General features: G+C 43.6%; 2 long non-coding RNA genes across 2 annotated transcripts in view; both read left to right on the top strand.

Annotated features, from left to right (window-relative positions):
* The window catches only part of LOC149874881 (uncharacterized), a 41010-nt gene extending 32617 nt beyond the window's left edge, over nucleotides 1–8393 (top strand). The window contains exons 3-4 of the long non-coding RNA XR_016438679.1: nucleotides 5571–5659; nucleotides 8034–8393. This is a non-coding gene — a long non-coding RNA (uncharacterized LOC149874881). The remainder of the gene's footprint in view (nucleotides 1–5570; nucleotides 5660–8033) is intronic.
* A 2491-nt stretch (nucleotides 8394–10884) lies between these two features.
* On the top strand, nucleotides 10885–16444 carry LOC149874880 (uncharacterized). The gene is made up of 3 exons (XR_016439976.1): nucleotides 10885–11596; nucleotides 12773–12949; nucleotides 16292–16444. It is a non-coding gene; the product is annotated as an uncharacterized LOC149874880 (long non-coding RNA).
* The last annotated feature ends 3705 nt before the right edge of the window (nucleotides 16445–20149 follow it).

Here is a 20149-nt window from a genome sequence, read left to right as displayed (position 1 = left end):
CCCTCCACCACAAAGCAAAGAATTTATCCCTCTCTGGCTCCCCCCACCACTGTCACTGCAGACTGACCCCCCCAATAGCGAGAATGTACTTATGAGACAGAAAGCAGGACTATATGCAACAAGATTTTAAATTTTATTTATAGAAACACTTAAAAGTAACTGCTAACTGCTGAACATTTTAGCATTCAGCACTGATCAATCAATAGTCTACAGAGCACCCTCTCCATCTGCAGCAGCCAGAATGTGTGGCCAGGCAATCCTTCACGATAGCTCCCTGACCAGCATTTGCTTGTTGTTCTAAGGGGGCACCATGTCCTGCCTTCCTAAGTCTCTGTCTGGCTGCTGCATCCCTCACTTCCTTCACTTCCTCAGACCAGGAGTCACTGAAAACCTCCCTCCTGGTCTCACAAATATAGTGGCACATGCAGGCTCTGGCTCTACCTTGAGACTGAAGTTCATTTACAGGCATACCTCGGAGATATTGCGGGTTTGGTTCCAGACCATCTCAATAAAGTGAGTCGCACAAATTTTTTGGTTTCCCAGTGCATGTAAAAGTTATGTTTACACTATACTGTAGTCTATTAAGTGTGCAATAGCATTATGTCTAAAAAAACAATGTACATACCTTAATTAAAAAATACTTTATTGCTAAAAAATGCTAACCATCATCTGAGCCTTCAGCGAGTTGTAATCTTTTTGCGGGTGGAGGGTCTTGCCTCGATGTTGATGGCTGCTGACTGATCAGGGTGGTGGTTGCTGAAGTTTGAAATATTGCGAGCATTACCAAAATGTGACACAGAGACACGAAGTGAGCAAATGCTGTTGGAAAAATGGCGCTGATAGACTTGCTCGACACAGGGTTGCCATAAACCTTCAATTTGTAAAAAACGCAATATCTGCGAAGCGCAATAAAGCGAAGCGCAATAAAACGAGGTATGCCTGTACTTCCATTGTGCTTTCAGACAACCAAAGGTGCATTCAACAGTCATATAGCATTTGCTGAGGTGGTCATTGAATATGGACTTTTGCTGATCTGTAACTTGTCCTCCATATGGGGCAGGGGCTTTGGGTGGGGGTACAAGCAGGACTGGGGGGTTGTGGGGGGCAGTGGGGGACATTTAATTTTAATCATGGATTTTAGGATTTTTATCAGAGAATTTGTGATTTTTTATCACAGAAAACCAGGATCCCTGATGATAATTGAGAAGGGAGCACATACAGCAGACACTGATTGATCTCCAAAATAGCCCAGGTTGATCCCAAACTGCAACCCCCCAACACACCTTGGGGACCTTTAGACACCCACCACACCAAGTGAACTAGGAGGTGACAACCATAAATAGGTGTCTTTGAATATTTGATTCATGTCAGGCTCTGCAGCTACACCTGGTGTCCTAAAACATTCATTACACACAAATACATGCAAGAAGGGGGCTCACTAAACAAAAATTGTAGCAACACCCGATGGTCAAAGGGGTTCATTACATGCCATTGAGTAAATTGCCATGTACACCTGACAGATTAATGACTGCAACCTTGCAACATTGCAGACTAAACTGCATCAGGGTGTGGTTTAGTTTGTAATGATGCAAACTCATTTCAAATCCCCAAAACTTGCATACATGTAAAATGTGATGCCATTAAGCCACACAAAGGGAAACTTTCATCATGTGTACATGGCAATTCATTGTCTGGGTGTCATCATCTGGGTGTCACATGTACAAGCGCCTTACAATTGGTTTTTCTGTTCCCCCACAGAATGCTGTGGCAGCTCAAGTCACAATGGGCACCCATGGTCTATTATGGGTGATGCTAGGCAGATCAGGAAAAGCACAACTTTCTGCTGGTGGACTGTAAAAAGATGTGGATTTGATTCCAGCTAAATTAGCTGATACTGTGTTGTTTCTGTTGCTAAAAGAAGGGTTGCAATGATGATTGTCCTAGGCCTGATAAACAGTACATGATGATGCAACCAAAAAGTTTATCCTGATATGATTAGTGTGGGCACACTATCAACAAATTGTGAAGCCCTAATGGCAGCCTAGAACTATTTTTTGTCCCTGGTGGATTAAACACAAACAAATTTCCTCAAGCAGCGACTATGTTGGCCAGTCCAATATATTAATAGATTTTTATAGAAGCTGATTTGTATAACCTTGCTCATATCTATAGTAAGCTTATTGGGGTTAATCCTATTTCACTTTATGCTCCCAAATAGCAGTTAGTCAGCAGCATTTTTAGTGCTTAAGCACAGTTTGCAGTTCTACTCTGTGTGCAGTGTGGACATGCATATGTTTATGTAGCAACTGAGCATGTACATAGCATGTTGTTAGGTTTCTCTGAAAAACTAATTGTTATCCATCTATTTCCTTTCTTCTTCCCCCCTTATTGTGCTCTTTTTATTCTTGAGCCCAGCTTCTTTTCTTACTTTTCTTTTCTTTTCCCCTTCCTTCCTTCTTTAGTTTGCACACTTTGATACAATGATCCTTCTCTTCCACTTATTTTTATTGCATAAAAATAAAAAGGGATAAACTGAGCAAAGCAAAAATTAAGAGGGTGCATGACATTCTACAGAGTTTGCAGGTTGCAAAAACTGAGGGAGAGAAAATGGTTTTGGGAGATATAGGACAATCTAAATATGAACTAAAAATAATCAAATGAAATAAAGAGAGGAACATTTAAGAAGAGCTTCCTGACTGTGAGATCTCTTAGTCTATAGAATATTCTCTCAAAGGAAATGATGGAAACCTGTAAGCCATTTAAAACTAGACTGGACTAAGCACTAAAAATATCCAGTTGGGAACAATACTGTGTTGGCTAGGAGATGGAGTCTATGACCTAATAAATCTTTTCTAGCTCTTCCTTCTATGATGCTGTGTTTTACTATAAGGTATTCTTTATATACATATGCAGCATGTGGTATACACTATATTGAATAAATAATGTGGTCATGTTAGGGCTTTCTTGTCCTGGAGTCTCAAAACTGCTTTACACTGAGCTAATGTGCGATCACTGAAGTGCAGTCACCCTTGTATCACAGCTGCTTGCATCAGTCTCTAACCAATAAAACTTTTAATTTTTATTTATTAATTTCTTTAGATTTATTGCACCTAGCAGTAAGTCCAGGCACTTACAAAACATCTGCTTAAATCAAAATATATTATGAAGATATTAAAAGGACTATCCTCAGTGGAACTTCTGAACCCCAAACAAAACAGTTTTAACCTTGTTCTTCACTAAAAGAGATAAATATGCCTACAGCATTCTGCAAGTAATCTTCTGGAAACTTGCTCAGCTACAAAAAAATCCTATCTAACATTTACTCTGGCATCTACTGCTTGCTTCCCCATTGAGCATGGTGACTTGTAACAGGGCATGGTGCTGGATGGTACCCACATCCATGACTTGTAACAGGGCATGGTGGGCAACAGGAAGTATGGCCTGAACTTTGCCAAGTCTGGTGAAAAAGAAGGATTGTGAGTGTTAGCGCCTTGCCCCACTTTACACTTAGGATGTGTTAACTGCATGTAAAACTTGTGCATCCATGTGTTTAAGCAGTAAAATACATGCTAAGTGTGATCATATTCTAGTAAAGTTAGTACTTTTTGTGTGACGTATATCTCCAGATTGTATTAAGTAGCACATGTTCTGCTATCATCCAGCTGTTTCACAGAGATAATATGAGCAATTTGTGGTCCCAGGATTGGGATCAACAGTCAGTTGATGGTTCCAGCCCCAGGGACCATAAACTCAACACATTGGAGTCTCAACTAGACCCAATGCAATGCTTGTTGCTCCCAGGTGGAGATGGTGTTAGAGATCATAGTAAGCATTACCATGCAACTGCTCAGAACACATTCTAACTTTTAATGTGACACGATTATGCTTACTGTGAGCTAAATAAAACATGTGCTAAGTGCCCCATGTGACCACGTCTTTAAGAAACAACCATTGCTAAGAATGTCTGGCCCAACAGCCTTCTATCTACACCCAGATTGTAAAGGGAAGGTTAGTGGGATGATACAGCATTAGCCTTGCCATCTTGGATGATGATTGCTATCATTGTGCATCACAGTGTGAGGCCACTTCTCAGAAATGCAGAACACTGACCATTTACAATGGCATATGTCAAGCCTACAACTTGACAATTCACCTGGAAACCAACTGGCAGCACAGGGGAGTGCAGATCATGGAGCACAGGAGCATAGGTGGCATGTGCTGTTAGCATGAATACTGCTAAATAGGTGGGATGCTGAAGTCTTCACTGGCTGCATTTTAAAGGTTTAGCTTGTGCACTGTTAGCTGCTTAGTAGCAGAAATACAACCAGTAAGCCTAAATTCTGAGTATGAAGTGTAAGGCCAACATTTATACTACTTCAGCAGCTATGGTGACTCTTAAATCTTATACAACTGGTTACATTACTCAGTCCATTGAAGCCAAGATGATATGACTATCAATGCAATGAAGCAGTGCCATCCTTTGAAGGATTCTGCAAGGTGTGAGGGGATAAATAAGATATAAGGAGACAAGCAGATAAGCTAAGTTGATAAACCAGGCTCTGGCTTGTTCCTACCTAAAAGATCTTCCACTTCTATTGCCCAGCCCCCATACAAGGAGATAAGGAGATCTAATATATACATTGGTTTGTTTGTTTTTTTAAATTAGGTGCCGTTCAATTCAGAAAAAATATGGAAGAGTGCCTTGAGTCCTATGAGGGGTGCTTTGAGTCCAGTGAAGGGGACCCTGAGTTCAACAAGGTTGAGAACCACTTCTTTAGATCCTAGTTCAGTACAGATATAAGAAGAATGAGTGTGTGTGGCATAGCCACAGACCCCCTGTTCCAGAAGACAGAAAGGGCAAATGAGCACAATGATTTGCCCTGGGACAGTTCCCCTTACTCCTCACCCCACATGGAAACTGAGAAGTAGCTGAGGGATTGGCCTAAGCAGCAGGAAGCAAAGCTGAAAACCTGTATGGCTCCACATCTGTTAACTGCTTGCCAAAGGGAATGGACTCCCTCTGTATCAATCTGAATGATTGCAGCCAGTTACCCTTTTGCAACCAGCTCAGTCACAGCAGTATGGTCTCTTTCCTGAACCTGAGGTGGGTTGAGCCCAGCATGGTGACAGCACTCAGAAAGCTGAGGGTGAGAGAGAGTAAAATGAAAGGCTATTAGATAATTTAGAAACAGAAAAAGGCTTTGTGGCCTGATATAACTTTCTTTTAATATTTCTATTAATCTTGCCATCCTGCTTTTCCCAATACTCCTCATTCTCTGTCTCCTCCTCCAGAAACACATTTATGTGTCTTCTGAGTTTATTCACTGCGCCCTGGAGCCCCAGTAGTTTGAGTTTTATTTTTCTGTTTGTGAAATGGTTCTTTAGGATCTATTTACCTCTAGTACCCTATCTGTTTTTACTGCATTTACTGTTTAAAATGTCAGATTATTCATCCATCTTCAAAATAATTTTTTAAAGTTCTGCATAATATGTCAGTATTTTTCATCGGGCTGTTTTGAATGGTAACACTCACTTCCAAATCTGTTGCTTACACATGACTCCTTTCTTAGAACCTGATTCAAAGGTTCTTACCTGACCTGAGGCAGATGCAGCAGCAGCAGAACCAGCAGTGGGGGCAGCAACAGCTGATCCCCCAAAGGTAAGTGGGGTAGAGGGACCTGGCACAGCTGAGCCGGATCCGGAGGGGAAGCCCCCCAGATCCCTTTTAGCCAAGCTGGTAGGGAGCTGTGCTCCTGAGCCCTGCCATGCAAACAGAGCGCGCAAACAGGCGGCCCCCACACCTGTCCTGAGGCACCCGTCTTAGGGCCCTGGAGGTGCAGATGAGGGAGCTCCAGGAGGAGGACAGCAGGCTGAAGGGAATCAGGGAGGTGGAAGATGAAATTGATTTCATAGATTTCATAGATTTCATAGACATTAGGGCTGGAAGGGACCTCGAGAGATCATCGAGTCCAGCCCCCTGCCCAAAGGGCAGGAAGTCAGCTGGGGCCATAGGATCCCAGCAAGATAAGCATCCAATTTACTCTTGAAGGTGTTCAATGTAGGTGCTTGAACCACCTCCGCTGGCAGACTGTTCCAGACCTTGGGGGCTCGGACAGTAAAGAAATTCTTCCTTATGTCCAGCCTGAAACAGTCTTGCAGGAGTTTGTGACCGTTTGACCTCGTCATCCCTTGGGGCGCTCTGGTGAACAGACGTTCCCCCAGATCCTGGTGGTCACCCCTGATAAACTTATAGGTGGCCATCAGATCACCCCTGAGCCTGCGCTTTTCCAGGCTAAAGAGTCCCATGGCCTGTCATCGTAAGATCTGTTTTCCTGACCTCTGATCATGCGCGTGGCTCTCCTCTGGACTCTCTCAAGCTTCTCCACATCCTTTTTGAATTGTGGAGCCCAAAACTGGACGCAGTACTCCAGCTGCGGCCTCACCAAGGCCGAGTACAAGGGGAGAATGACGTCCCGGGATTTGCTCGAGAAGCATCTATGGATGCAAGCCAGCGTTTTGGTCACTTTACTAGCCGCAGCATCGCATTGCAGGCTCATGTTCATCTTGTGGTCAATGATGACTCCCAAGTCTCTTTCTTCTGTAGTGCTATCCAACGTAGCACTGTCGAGCCTATAAGGAAGCTGCAGGTTTTTCCTCCCAAGGTGGAGAACCTTGCATTTTTTGGTGTTAAACACCATCAGGTTCTCGTCTGCCCATTTGTTGAGCTTGTCCAGGTCAGCCTGGATCACCCGCCTATCTTCTGGCGTGGATGCTTTGCCCCAAAGTTTGGTGTCATCGGCGAACTTGGCCAGTCCACCCCTGACTCCAATGTCCACATCATTAATGAAGATGTTGAACAGGATGGGTCCCAGGACAGAGCCTTGAGGGATCCCACTGGTCACAGGGCACCACGATGAGTGACTGCCATCTATTACAACCCTCTGGGTCCAACCACGGAGCCAGTTTCCCAGCCAGCGGATTGTGGTGGAGCCAAGGCCACAACTGGGCAGTTTGGCCAAGAGGTGATCATGGGATACCAGATCAAAGGCTTTTTTGAAGTCAAGATATATGACATCAATCCCTTCTCCCTTGTCCAGGTGATAGGTCACCTGGTCATAGAAGGAAATGAGATTGGTCAAACAAGACCTACCTGCAACAAACCCGTGCTGGCTATCCCTTAGAATGTTAGCCTGGGCCAGTCCATCAAGGATGGCCTCCTTAATAAACTTTTGGATAAGTTCTTCCCCAGGATAGAAGTCAGGCTAATGGGCCTGTAGTTAGTCGGATCCATTCTCCTCCCTTTCTTGAAGATCGGCACCACGTTGGCCTTCTTCCAGTCCTCAGGCACTACACCAGTGCGCCAGGAGTTTTCAAAGATCCGTGCCAGGGGCTGGGCTATGACGCTCGCCAGCTCCCTGAGTACCCTGGGGTGCAGATTGTCAGTGCCGGCTGACTTGAAGGTATCCAGCTTCTCAAGGTGTTCTTTCACGAGGTCAGCATTTATGGAGGGTAGGGGATCCCCATCACCCGGATCTTCCTGTCCCATAGCAGGCATGGGCATCCCATGGGACTGATGAAAGCCTGCCGCAAAGTACTTATTTAATAGGTTGGCTTTTTCCTGGACGTCAGTTGTCAGTTGCCCCATCTGGTTTAGCAGGGGTCCAACATTGCCCTTGCTTTTCCTTCGGCTCCCCGGATGGTTATTTCCTTTCCCTGCAGGGCCATGCACCCAAGGAAGAAGCAGCTTGGGAAGTGCCCTCCACTGCAGAGTGGCCAATGGTCACATCCAGAACCAGGGCTGCTCATAGCAAAGCAGTACCAGTTCCTTCAGTTCGGCTGGAGAACAGGTACGAGGCCCTGGTGACACTGCAGGAGAAGGAAGGAGAGGAGGAAACCTCCAGAGAGGAGGCAGCTCCATGTTCTCCACGCTCCAAACAGGCTGAAGGAGCTAAGCAGACCCGGAGGAGGAAATGTCAAGTGATCATCATAGGCGACTCCATCCTGAGAGGTACAGAGGGTCCCATCTCTTCCAGGTTGGCTGATCTCGTACGGCGAGCTTCAAACTAGCCTCGACGGGGGAGGGGGCCTCAGGAAGACGAGGAGATGCCATCCGAGCAAGACAGGTGACAAAGGCAAGGAGTGCTAAGGTAAGAAACAGAGGTCCAGACAGTCCCCCTAAATGAGGGGTGGCACACACAGTCTTGCAAGGCCTTAAATGCCTATATACCAATGCTCACAGTATGGGGAATAAACAGGAGGAACTTGCCCTCATAATAGCTAGTTCAAACCCAGATGTCATAGGGCCAACAGAAACGTGGTGGGATTCGTCCCATGACTGGGCAGTTAGCATTAGGGGCTATAGGCTTTACAGGTGGGATAGAGAAGGAAGGAAAGGTGGGGTGTGGCACTCTATGTCAAGGAGCACTACACATCCTCTGCCAGCAGAATGGGGTCAGAGGAAGGGCAGGCTGAAGTGCTCTGGGTTAAGATTCAAGGGGACCGTGTGGAGAGTGATTTGATGGTAGGGGTCTACTACAGACCCCCCAACCAAGGGGAGGAGCTGGACCGGGAATTTTTGGGCCAGCTTGCAGAGGCACTTCAGGCAAGGTATGTAGTTGTCATGGGTGATTTTAATTACCCGGACATCTGCTGGGAGGAACAGTCAGCCAGGACGGACCGTTCCAGGAGGTTCCTAGCTGAGATACAGGACCTCCACTTAATCCTGAAGTCCCACCAGAGGAAACGCCTTGTTGGACCTGGTCCTGGCCACAGGCAATGACCTGGTAAGGGGCCTCCAGGTTCTTGACCACCTGGGCGATAGCGATCATTGCTTGCTGGAATTCACCATCCAGCGCAGGGTGTCAAGGGCCTGCAGCAAGACGGTAGCCCTAGACTTTAGGAAAGCCAACTTCAACAAGTTGAGGAGACTAGTGGGTGAGGTGCTGGGGTCCTTGAGGGCAGGGGAACTCAGTGTCCAGGACAAGTGGTCGTTCCTTAAGGAAACGATACTCAGGGCCCAAGGGGAGTCCATCCCAACAAGAAGCAAGGGGGGCAAGAGTGCCCGAAAGCTCCCCTGGCTCACCAAGGGAGCCTGGGAATGCCTGCTTACCAAAAAGGCAGCATACACCCAGTGGAAGGGGGGGTGCTATCTCCGAAGAGGAGTATACCTCCTCTGCTCGGGCCTGTAGGGGGGTTTTCAGGAAAGCTAAGGCAGACATAAAGCTAGGACTAGCGTCCAAGATCAAGGATAATAAAAAGTCCTTTTCCAAATACATAGGGAGGATGAAGAAGGCACCGGGTAATGTGGGGCCCCTGCAAAGTACACTGGGCAATCTGGTGGTTGCGCCAGAGGAGAAAGCGGTACTCTTTAACCAATTCTTCAGATCCATTTTCTTGTGCAGGGACAGGGACTTCCCCACTGTGATGCCAGATGGACTCGAGGGGAACACCTCTAGACCTCAGGTTGGGGAGGACCGGATTAGAGAGCTTCTGGAGGGGCTGGACGTGTTCAAGTCAGTGGGGCCAGATGCTCTCCACCCCAGCTAGCTGGGGTTATTGCAGGGCCCTTGGCATGGCTTTACGAGCGCTTGTGGTGCTTGGGTCAGGTGCCAGATGACTGGAAGATAGCTAATGTGGTCCCCATCTGCAAAAAAGGGAAGAGAGGGAACCTGGGCAACTATAGGTCCGGCAGTCTTACCTCTATCCTTGGGAAACTCTTTGAGCACATCTGTGATGGGCCGGCTTCAGGGATGATGCTCAAGGGCAACCAGCATGGTTTCATTAGGGGCAGGTCATGTCAGACTAACCTGATTGCCTTTTATGATCAGGTCACAAAGGCAATGGATGCAGGTGTTGTCGTGGACGTAGTCTTTCTAGACTTCAGCAAGGCCTTTGACACTGTCTCCCACCCCATCCTCATTAAAAAACTAGGCAACTGTGGCATTGATGCCTACACAGTCAGATGGATTGCAGATTGGCTGAAGGGTTGTACTCAGAGGGTCGTGGTGAATGGGTCATATTCGACCTGGGGAGAAGTGGGCAGCGGAGTCCCCCAGGGCTCGGTCCTGGGGCCTGCACTGTTCAATTTCTTCATCAGCGATTTGGACGATGGGGTGAAATGCAACCTGTTTAAATTCACTGATGATACCAAAATCTGGGGTGAGGTGAGCACGCTAGTAGGGAGGGAAAGACTGCAACAAGACCTGGATAGGTTACAGGAGTGGGCTGACACAAACAGGATGCGTTTCAATACTGACAAGTGCAGGGTGCTGCACTTAGGCAGTAGAAACCAGCAGCACACTTACAGAATGGGAAACTCCCTTCTTGAGAGCACAGAGGCAGAAAGGGATTTTGGAGTCATTATTGACTCCAAAATGAACATGGGCCGACAATGCGAGGTCACAGTTGGCAGGGCTAACCAGACCTTGTCGTGCATCCACAGGTGCATCTCAAGTAGAGCCAGGGAGGTGATCCTCCCCCTCTATGTGATGCTGGTCAGGCCACAGCTGGAGTACTGTGTCCAGTTCTGTGCGCCCCATTTCAGGAGGGATGTGGATAACATTGAAAGGATCCAGAGGACAACCACCCGCATGATCTGGGGACTACAGGGCAGATCCTACATTGAAAGACTGCAGGATTTAAACCTGTTCAGCCTTCACAAGAGAAGGCTGAGGGGGGACCTGGTGACTATCTATAAACTCACTAGGGGGGACCAGAAGAGTTTAGGGGAGACACTGTTTCCCCTAGCACCCCCTGGCATGACAAGGAACAATGGGCACAAATTATTAGAGAGTAGATTTAGATTGGACATCCGCAAGAACTACTTCACATTTAGGGTGGCTAGGAGCTGGAACCAACTTCCTAGGGAAGTGGTGCTGGCTCCTACCCTGGGGATCTTTAAGAAGAGGCTTGATGCCTACCTGGCTGGACTTATTTGAGTCCAGTCTTTTCTCCCGCCCGGGCGGGGGAGGGTCGGACTTGAAGATCTACAAGGTCCCTTCCAACCCTTCTTCTATGATTCTATGATCTGTCACCAGGACCCCTTGACATGTGAGGTCTACTGCCTGCCCGGAGCAAAGATTCAGGACGTGACGGGGATGATTCAGGCCGTGATCCAGCCCACCAATTACTACCCCATGGTCCTAATCCATGTGGCTACTAATGATGCGGCCAGGAGAAGCTCTGATCAAATGATGCCAGACTACTACATTCTGGAGGGTGTGCTGAGGGAGATGGGGGCACAGGTGGTATTCTCTTCTGTCCTACCAGTGAGCGGATGTGGAAGATGACATGAGACCTGCATCGGAGAGTCCAACTGGTGACTTCAGGAATGGTGAATCGAGGCAGGCTTCCGCTTCCTAGACAACGACCCACGCATCACGATGAGAGACATGTTTGGGTGGGATGGGCTTCACTTTTCCCCCAAAGGTAAGCGTGTGTTCTCTTCTAGGTTGACAGATCTCCTCCAGCAAGCTTTAAACTAGGCTCATCGGGGGAAGGGGAAGATGAGGGCAGAGGAAGCCTTAGACCACTAAATCAAGCGGCACTCACAAGAACAGCCCAGCCTAGACCAACGACGAGCAGAACAAATACCCAGGTAAGCAACAGGGGCTAGGGCAGTATTGAGATTAGACAGCCAGTGCACACATCTTCAGGAGGCCTCAAATGCCTCTACACAAACGCTCCCTCATGGCATCCACTTCTTTTCTTGTTCCCATTGTTGATTTCAATGATTTCTTTGAGGTAATTTTCAAATCCTTTCGCTAATCATTGTTTGGATCATTCAGTACATATTCCATACTCCCATGGAAAATGAGCTCATTGCTTGTAGAGTCTAGATCAGTGATTCTCAATCAGGGTGCCATGGCTATTAGTGTTATGAGATCCTTTCAAGGGTGCTGTGCAATACACTTTTGAATAAATATACATAATGTTAAAAACATTCAGTCTTGTTATGGTTGTTTTGGGTGTGTCCAGATGAGTGCACGTATGCAGGGAGTGCATGTTTCCCGTGGTACAAATAGCAGTGGCATATATTTGTGCCACTGCTTTTTGCCTCAGGGCATGCCCCTGCACATGTGCTCCAGTGCATGGCAAATTGGTCTGGGTGGGATAAGGAAGGCTGGGGCCAGCACCTGGGGTCCGGGGGGCCTCCCAGGGCAGCAGTGTCACTGATCTGTTTGCACTGAGCCTGGCTCTGTTTCTGGCAGCACACACTGCTGCTGCATGTGCTTCACCAGCTTTTTTTAGCAGCATTTTCTTTTTTGACAGTGGGATTGCCAAGTATCAAATGTTGGTGTGGCACTGCTAATGGGTTCATGTGCACCACGTGAGGTTTGCAGCACCTCAAACAGCTTTGAGACACTGCAAACCACATGTGCACTCACCTGGATGTGCCCTTTGAGTTCTTTGCAACCAAAGAATTGCTCTATTATTTTTCTATAGTCAAGAAACAGGCAAAAGCTAAGCATTGGCATTTTCTAGGGGGTACCTTGAGTCTAAAAAGGTTGAAAACCACTGGTCTAGGTGAAGCATGAGAACACTGGCTTATAATGTTTTCAAAATCAGTCATGAGTTAGAAAGAATAGAATGGAACATGCTAAAAGTATGGGAACTGAGGCTTAATCCTGTGCTCTCCGTAGCTTTTTTAAAACTGCCAAGACGCCAAACGCTCTTTCATATCCAAATTTGCCCCTTAAATCATGTCATTATAGAGGCTGCTTTTTTTTCCAAGGGTTTATGATTCAGCTGTGCAGGCCTGCTCTCTTTTTAGGGGCAAGATCATAGACTCCACCCATGGTTAGTGTAACAACTGAATCTGTTGGACTAAGTGACAGTTGAACTCCGTGGCTGCTTTGACTGGATAAGGCCTTTACAATATGAGTAGAGCACTAATGCCCTAAAACAACTGCAGAGACCGGAGAGCAGCGCTCTACTGCCAGCTCTTCAGGTAGATACTTTTCTGTTTGGTTTGTTTGGCCGACCATTATGGTACTTAGCAGCTACTCATAAGAGTTTCTTCACGTCTACAGCTGTGGGCAGCATGATCTCCCACCAGATGCCATAGAGATAACTGCAGAGCAATGCACTCCCTTCATCCCAGCCCTGTTGTGCAATTCCTGGCTGTGTGCATGTTTCAGGTTTCTTTTGCTATTGCCCTTATGTGGCTTACTGAGCTCTCTTCTGAATGGGTCATCCAGCTTCTCAGCCGGCATCTGCAGCTTCTGTAGCTGGGACTGCTTGGATAGCATGCAAAATGTGATCTTTTGGCCAGAGCCACTGAAGACTAGAGAGTCTAAAACAACACTTTCAGAGAGAGGATAAATGAAAGCATCTGGGAATTTTAAAAGATTTTAAAAGTTATTTAGATTGCTAATGATCAGGGATCCTGGTTTTCTCTAATAATAAGATACCCAGCTTTTATATTTAAAAAGTAAACCAAAATCCACATTTTTTTCATGATTAAAATGAAACAGTACTTATATGTGTGTGTGTGTGTGTGTATGCGTGTATATATATATATATATATATACACGCATACACACACACACATCCATCAAAACGAAACACCACTACGTGCACTTATACACGTGTGTGTGTGTGTATGTGTGTGTAGTGGTGTTACACTTTGGTCACAGAAAAGTGTGGATTTTAGGTTGCTTTTTTGAATCTGCGAATTGGGGATTTTTTTGTCAGAGAAAACCAGGAACCCTGATACAAAGGAGTGCTTAGTTCAAGAGCAATTACTGAGCCAAATATATTACTGTTCTTTCTGGATAGCCTGAGAGAAGGTGGGCAAGGCAAATGTGAATATGGGGGAAAGAAATGGAAAATAAAGGAAATGAAAAAGAAGGAATTTCTAATATGTGAAAAGCTTTACCTTTAACAAGATTAGTAGATTTCCTTTCACTTGCATAAAAGGCCTTGCTTTTCCCTTTCAGAAAAGATCAGACTGATACCAGCAATTGCCTGTAGTATGAAAAGAACAAAATTCTGCAACTTTTTCAAAACAGTGCAAAGGAAACATAGAATGCCTCCTTTCTGATGTACTCAGTTTTTTCTTTACCCTCATCAGACAATTCACACAGCTATAAAAGACTGTACAAGTGGCAAGCAGTGAGGAAATGTTGTTGGTGGGCCTTGTTATATGCTGCACTTTGACTTGCTCAAATGTTGCTTGGTGTTAGTGCCAGCTTGAGTTAGGACTTCTCTGACTGCCCCCCATCTGCACTGCTATGAATTGCCGCTTGAGTGCTGGTGAGCAGGGACCTGACAAGGTGCTACAGCTGTTAGTTACCACTACAGGGTCTCTGAGTTGGGATAGACTTCTACTTGCTCTAGGTGGGGGTTGGGGAGGGGTGAGAGATGGGCTGGGGGGGGCGTGGAACATGAAGCTGGGAGGTGAAGAGTTTATAGCATGGGGATGGGTAGTGAAATGGGAGGTGGAAAGGAAATAGGAGTGGAGGATGGTGGGTGAAATGAAGAAAGTCCGCCACTGAATGATAAAATAAAAAGTTTAAAAAAAGAATTTAAAAAAGAAATAAAGATCAATGAATTGGGATTCACCCTCCACATATTACCTAGACCCCACTCCTGGAGCCGTCTGTGTCCTGCAACTTGGACAGCTGGCATGTACTTTTCAGGCTGTTTGCATCAAGTTGCACCCCTAGGGATAAGAAGGTCAGACCCCCAGGGGCAATAAGGGAAATTGGCTTGGTGCCAGATCTGCCTCCTGGGCAGTAGAGTTCAGGGGGTGGAAAGCTTGTGCACACAGAAGAGGAGTGTGGGGGAGAGACATTGAATCATGGGATGCTGGAGGACTGCAGCTTGGGTGTCTCAGCTGTGGGGGGTGGCCACACATTAATGGAACTGGGTAACTGGGTAACACAGATCAGAGATAAACTTGCCCTGGAACAGCATAACTTTAAATTGCCTAAAGTGTGTTTAAAGCTAGTTTCAGGTGTTAATGTGTGAAGAATCCAGGGGTTAAGAGCTCCAGGAATGACCTGAAATTAATGTGTAACAAGGCCCTGTGTCTAGGAAAACCTGAACTCTTTTGAGTGAGCAGATCTCTGTAATCTAGTTCAAATCAGATTTTTTTTCTTGAGGAACATTTTTTTTCCTGTTTTTGGTTTGTGAAAACAAGAAACAGGGCAGGGGGCTGGACTTGATGATCTTCCAAGGTCCCTTCCAGCCCTAATGTCTATGAAATCTATAAAAAAAAAAAGAGAGAAGAATTAACAGGATTAAAAAAGAATAACTTAGTCACTAATAAGGGCCAGGTTATGATGCTCTTACTTGCACTATACAGTACTTTTCACCTTGAATGTGTGTATTGAAAGCCATAGGCTACTTCTGAAGCAAAACACAAATTACTGTAAGGGCATTACAATTTGAACAGACATCTGTGTCCTGATCAGGGATTCTGGTTTTCTCTGATTAAAAAATAATCCCCAATTTTCAATTTCAAAAAAGTAACCTAAAATCCACATTTTTCCAAAACCAGGATCCCTGCTTATGGTAGGCAACAAAATTAAAGTAAGATTGAAATTACACATTTAGAACGCCAGCACTCAGATTTTAAAAATGTGGCCCTCACCAACAATTATGCAGTCTTGTTTGAAAAGTCTCTCTTTACTTCTTTATGAACACACTGGACTTAGGGCAAGAAAGAAGAACAAGGCCCATGGCCTCTTACAGGAACTGAGTTTTAAAATTGAAGAGCAATCATTTGGCCATGTGAGATTATAGATATGCCTTTTTTCTTCTTTTTGTGTTTTATTTGGCGTTTTGCTCTTTCATTTAAAAGTTTTTCAGGTGGATTTTGCACCCTTCGTGGAAGCGTGCATTAACTCCTGTGATTAGTCCCACTGAAACCAATGTGACGACTTGTGTGAGTAGCTGCTCATTGCTGTGAATAAATGATTCACAATCTGGCCCTTTGCAATTAGCCACAACACTGTAAAGGTTTCACTTTCCAGCTTAACTCCTGTAATGAGCAGCTCTCAGAAGAGGAGGTAAATAAAGCTGTCATGCATATTGACAGTAATACAATATCACTGCTCATTTTTTTCCAATGTTAGAATTGTAGAATTAACATGGCACATGGTAGTTTCTCCCCACCTCTCCAGCTAAACACATACCAGCTGCAGTCTTTTTAAGTCTCCTATCATTTTGTTAGCACAATGCCTGCCTACGTGAGCAAAAAAACATGGAAACTGCATCCTACCACAGTTGACAAGATTTTTTATTTTCATGATTACTTCTCTGCCTTTTTTTATTTTGCCTGCAGGCAAAGGTTGGCATACATGTCAAGAGAACATTCTCCAGCTGGGGCCTGCAGTATAGAGAATTGTATACTCCAGAGGGCTCATGGGACCTTAGGCAGATTATTATGGTAATATTGGAGACTGCTGTCCTTTCCCTCCCACAGCTGGGCCGCCTCTCTCATTGTAAGTATTGAAGCAATATGTTTTGCAAATTATACATTGGGAACAACAGGGACCCAGTAAAGAGAGGGAGAAAGAGAAACATTGCAAAATGTTGCCTTTAATATTATATTTTTCTTGTTCATCAAGCAAAAAATAAATTAGAGCTTTAATTTTTTTTAATTAAATGAAGATCATATATTGAAAAAAGAGCTATAATAGTAAAAAACTTAATATTGATTTTATTGAGTGAGTGTTTTAAGAAAATATGGTTTGTTTATAGGAAAATTGCATAGTAACCTGATGCAAGAGAAGGGTAAGATTACATAATAGCTTTTATTATAGATTTCAAAAATCCTTTTGAGTCCAATGAAACTGGATTAACAAAAAATGCACAAAAAATATCATTTTAATTAGTGCTAATGTGATCCCGTAATGGTCCAGCTGTTTCATACAGGGTGAAAATCTGTGTTACTTTATTATCAATACGTCTTACAGAATAAAGTCACTTCTGATTTTTAATATTTCCTATTAACATATATTTTAATACAATGGCCAAGCAACGTAAGGAATGCTATCCTGGTGAAACTGAGAGTTTTTTTAAAAATAAAAACAGCGCAAATAAGGCTTACAAGCCTTCCCAAGTAATAAGTAGGTATTTTATCTGTGGTGCTCTTTCTTAAAGTATTAATACAAAAATCAGATAATTTTTTGTGTTATTTTTTAAATGCTTTCTCATATAAAGCTAAATATCAAAGTAAATATTACTAATAAATTAACAAGTTAAAATGATGACAAATTCCCAGCAGTTATTTCTCTTTAAAGCTTTAGATCACATATTTTATGAAGTGTAGGCTTTAGACTTCCTGCTTTAAGCAACACAATGTGCTTCCTTTAGCCAACAATAATCTCAGCTTTAGATCTCCATACATTTTTGACAGACTATTTCACAACCCAATTACATTTGGACCTAAACTTTAAATCCAGATGAATTTAAAGTTACTGAATCTTGCTACTTCATTTATACATGAAACCATAGTATACTACTGTGGACACCTGGCTGAATTCTACGTTAAAAATAAGCAAAAGTAGAAAATCTCAGTGCTCACAACTCAATTTTGTTCTCCATTATTTTTATATGCTTTAATACAGTTGAGACCCCATCATGCACCATTGTAGTAAAGTACATTTATTTTTAATAACTTTATTCCTTTGCCCTGTATTCCTTAAAAGATTTCATCATGTATAATTCTACTGCCCTGCTGATATATTTATCAACTATCTAATTTAACTATCTAATGTTACAGATTTTTTTTTTTTTTACATTAGAGGGTTTCTCTAGCAGACGCCTGATAAGGTAGTCTTGTTGTAAATAAAATGTTAGCTGAAGGAAATGATCAGGAAACTGTGATAATCTTTATAATTGAGAATTTTGCTGATACTTGAAATGCAAGGTTGAAATACAGGAGCAGGTTAAAGATCCATACTCTTTTCTGCCTAACCACTGTTCTGTAGAGTTTTATAAAAAGGAAATATTTCAGAGCTGACTGATATAGTACATGGCCGGACATCTTTTTCCCCATATATATATAGCCAGTAGTGCATTGCCACCCTTCATGATAGGTCTTCTGTCTTAAAAAAATGAGAAGTACAGGATTCCATATATCTCCCTTTGTTCAGAGATATGCTACTCCTGTTGTAGTATGTAGGCTTTCATTTCATGCTCCTGGGTATATGCATGTTCTCTGACAAGACGGTAAGAACTGATGGTAGATTAGCCCATGCTTCTGGGCTGCAGCTACAGCTTTTTCTGGTAGAACTCAGTCATGTAATGCGTTTCCAGTTGTGTATTAACTATTTGCTGGGGCTAGGGATACCCAATCTGAACATTTTCCTAAACAAAATTCCTTTCCACTGCTTCCCCTTTTGCACCTCCTGTTAGTTCTCTCTGAGCTTTTAGAAAATTTTCCAGTATATGGAAACTTTTATTCCAGCCTGGGACTAATATTGGCTAATGTTGACAAAGATCTTCCAGGCCTCTCAGCTTTGGGAATGTCTTCTCAGCATTGCTGAAGAAACCAAGATCCAACATCCTCAGTGCTCAACTGACCTAACTCAAGTATCCTTGTCTCATGGCCTCATCATTATTCAATAAAGTCTTTTCTCTCACTAACAGCTAATGAATCCCTAATGGTCCTGTAGATTTGACACTTCCTCAAGTTTGCTTCCCACTGGTTGAGCTCTGAGGCTTTTCTTTTCTTACTTGCAGATGGTGTGAGGGAGGCAGCACATGAAGTAAATTCTGCATCTTTTCTCTTGGCTGCTGTCTGCTATTTTGGCCCAGTCTGATTGCATAATCAGAACAGAATGAACATTTTGGAAAATTGCCTAGTTAATACCATGCAAATTTCTTAAGTGTCTTTTCCTCATGATGTAACTTCCAAAAGTTTTTTCTTCCTTTTAAACTCACTTAGGTTTCCGGTGCAATTAATGTGAAAATATAGGCTGTACAGTTTAGAGCAGTAGCTCTCAGACTCTTTCACTGTGTGAATTACTTCCAGAGCTGCATAGGTCTTGTTTTTTTTAAAAAAAGTAAGTGTACCAACTTACTTGCTACAAGCAGATCATTATTTCATCTCTGAATCTCAGTTTAGATTGTATATATCTTTACTGATAAATCCTTACCTTGATTTTCTTCCCCAAGACATCTTCAAAGAATTTATTGACCCATAATGTTCAATTTTTATCAAAGTTTTTAATAGAATTGTTTTACAGAACACTTACCAAAAGCATTGGAATGAAACTCTAAGAATCCCAATTTATAAAAATAATAGTAAGCGAGATCCTGCATCATATAGCTCTATTAGTCTCATGTGTATTCCAGTAAAAATAGTTGGGAGACATCTACTTTTTTTCATCCTGAGACATGAATGTTTGCAGGTAATGTTTTGGAAGAAGAGCAGACTGGTATCAGAGAATGCTTTTCTTTTATGGACCAGTGCTTAATGTTGCGCTATTAAGCAGCTAAATATGCAAAAAGACAGTCATTTGTATGTATCCTTCTTAGATCTAAAGGGAGCTTTAAACTCCATAGACAGATTAAAATTATGGAAGAAAGTAGCAATAACATTAGTGGAGAAAGTTCTCTTACAAATAGACATTACTTATTATTCAGATACAGTATCCAGAGTGTTACAGAATTGACAATGCAGTGTCCAGTTGTTTCCCAACTGAAATAGGGGTATGACAAAGATCTTTGATTGCTCCACTAGCTTTTGATTCTTGAATGATCTAAAACAGGTTATAACAGAGAATCAATTTCATATACCTATAATATTGAATGTGCCTGTCCCTTTCTTGCTTTATGCAGATGACACACTGTTAATATCACAATCCCAGATTGGCTTCTAATAGTTATTATATGCTTTTCAGCAGCAGTGCACCTCAAATAGCTTGGAAATCAACATAGCTAAATCCAAGACACTGTGGTTTGGGGAATGGAAGGAGGAAACAAGTTTGTTTTTTACAGGAAAAGAAACTAGAGGTATCGTCTTCCGTTAAAATCTTTGGAATACACATTAGCAAAAATATGAGCTGAAATAAGCACATTGAAAATGTAAACACTAGTAGGGTACAATGAGACTTGGGTAGTGTCAAGGACCACGATCAGGCCAGGCAGACAAACCTGGGCCAAATACCTCAACAGCCACACCTGCAGTAAG

Source organism: Crocodylus siamensis, chromosome 1 (assembly GCF_052110815.1).
Source record: "Crocodylus siamensis isolate JL-2025a chromosome 1, ASM5211081v1, whole genome shotgun sequence".
Classification (NCBI taxonomy): domain Eukaryota; kingdom Metazoa; phylum Chordata; order Crocodylia; family Crocodylidae; genus Crocodylus; species Crocodylus siamensis.
The sequence above is the reverse complement of the archived record's forward strand: the minus strand, read 5'-3'. Positions and strand labels throughout refer to the sequence as shown.